The 2,548-nt window shown below is 29.6% G+C and overlaps 1 protein-coding gene across 2 annotated transcripts in view; it reads left to right on the plus strand.

Moving 5' to 3' along the window:
- The window catches only part of LOC108685480 (trafficking kinesin-binding protein milt), a 44,800-nt gene that overhangs the window by 8,030 nt on the left and 34,222 nt on the right, over positions 1–2,548 (plus strand). The gene's annotated exons all lie outside the window — the stretch shown is intronic.

Below are 2,548 nucleotides of genomic sequence, written 5' to 3' on the forward strand. Positions count from 1 at the left end.
AAGTTAAAGCGAGTTACAACCTAATTTAGGAACAATAAAAATAAGATTTAGACTTATGTAATATTTGATATAAATGGAACAGATAACGAAAGCTGAAGCTCAGTTTTTATTTATATTTTTTAATTAAAAAAACTCTAACGAAGTTTTTTTATATAGCAAAAATATCGAGAAACTAAACATTATTAAGCTTTATAGAAATATTTGTGCAATTGACTTAGAAAAAAAATGATTTATGAGCAATAAAATTTACCTTATCATTTTTATAATTTACGTTTTTTAATAAAATATTGTAATAACCGAGCAATAAACGCACAAGATATATCAAGCATCAAGATTTGCTTTGATCGAATATGACTTCTTCTTATGAATCTCTCGATTTTTCATTTATTATTGTTGACATAAAATGTTTAAATAAAATTAAAATGGACATAAAATTAAACACAAAACAAATTAGATTTAACAAAATTCTATTTGATAATTAAAGCTCTGTTATTATAAATTCTTTAGTGTTTCACCAAGATGAGATTCATCCAATTTTTCAAAATTTAGCTTGAAAATATACTACAACAAATACATAAAATATTTTAGCTCTGTCAAGATTTGGCAATTGGCAAGCCATTACAATTATATTTCCATAATTTATATTTTCCAGTAAAATAATGATAAACGCGCGAAATTGATATAAAATAGATGTAAAATTAAGATTAATATTAAATTAAATATTTAGTTTATATTAAATTTATATTAAAATGTTAATATTGACTGTTTTATCTATTTATACGAATCTCATCTGAATCATCATTTGAATCATATGCACAAAAATTATTTTTATTTCTTAAACGATGATATCTTCTTTTCATGTCATAATTGGTGTAGCATAGCACTAGGTACCTTTAAATCTACCGGGTACAAGTCTTGCGCGATCTAGTTTCCACAATTCAATTCGAACGAAGAACGTTGGGAACTGGTTACGACGATCTAACTGTTTTTTTCGTCATTAATGGAATCTAGGAAATTCATAATTTTTCGCGAAAAGCGCACACCGGCATTCTCGCGTTGAACAATCGGCGCAGCTAATCTGAAGCATCATCGCGATTATATGTTAAATTCACGATGAGTTCGTGCAGCGCGATTGAGCGCGATACTCTTCTCGTGCGGGTCATCTCTATCTCACGAGAGAGGGATAGGACGAAAAATTATACTCTCTGAAGAGTACAAAGTTCACTGAAACCAAGACTCACGTTGTTTCCCAATGTAGTCAGCATCAGCAGTTGCAGAATTGAGCCGGCGTTACATACATTGCGTTGCCGCGTTTTCCTGAGAAAAACTCACCAAGTTCTGTGATTTTTCTCGGTCGACGATGCGTTCTGTTCACTACATAACTACTGTGCGAGGATCTCTTAAGAATTGTGTACAACGTCAGGTCAGTAGTTTTGCTGTCGATCGCACTAATTGGAATGAATCTTGAGTAATCCGGAAGCGTAATTCTGTTGAGCATGACGTTCCATCTTCAGTGAACTTTAAATTTCTCGGCAACATTTAAGAGGTAATTTAAAAAAAATTTGAAACCTCTAATTAAATATCATTAAATATCAAACTAATTATCATTCAATCTCTTGTGTTAAATAATTTTCAATTTCCATATGTCAAAATATATAAATCAATTTATATGTGATTAATTTCAAAATAAACAACATTTATATTAACTCTTAGTAAATAATTAAAATTAAATCAAATTTAATATATTTTCTTGAATTAAGTTGCTTAATTTTTTAATCGCTTATTTTAATTGTTTTAATTAAATTAGCGATAAATGAGAACAGTAGCGACTTGCAGAAATAATTAAAAATAACTCAATTTGAATATAATTTGACATAATGAATTTAACGGTGTAAAGATAATTAATAATCTCTATCGAACTCAACTTGATGTGAAAAATTTCCAAAATTACATGAATTTTTTACTTAAAATTAGATGAAATTTTATTTAAATTTTAGTTACAAAGATATCAAATAGATGTGACAGTGTTTGGTTAAATTTTTTATTTTCTAATTACTAAATAAATATTAGCATCTTCGAAGTTTATCGTATCTTGAAAAGGTGATCGATTCCGAAGATCTGCAGTTACATGCACTTCGCATGAAACATGTTAATGTGGTATGCAACCGTTGAAGGGTCTCTCATTTGTGGTAAGCCGCACAAATCTCTCCTCCTCCTCCTCCACATTTCCTGCTATACCGCAAGCAAACGCTTTTTGTCACTCAAGTCACGCACTCTTGTCTTACATCGCGGGTAGAAAATTTTAAGCGTTCGTGCAACGTAATGCGCGATAGAAAATAACTTTGTAATAATCTTAGTAACAGTAAAAGAGGCATTTTCATGATAACGTGTTGCACAATGATGAAGAGGTGATTGAAAAGCATAAAGTGCGCTGTAATTTTACAAAATATATTATTTCATGAAATTTCATGTCTTTCATCTTCTCATTTTCACATGAAAATGAGTTATATGCGCATAACGCGAATGTATATGTATATATATATATATA

This window comes from Atta colombica, unplaced genomic scaffold (assembly GCF_001594045.1).
Source record: "Atta colombica isolate Treedump-2 unplaced genomic scaffold, Acol1.0 scaffold153, whole genome shotgun sequence".
Classification (NCBI taxonomy): Eukaryota; Metazoa; Arthropoda; class Insecta; order Hymenoptera; family Formicidae; genus Atta; species Atta colombica.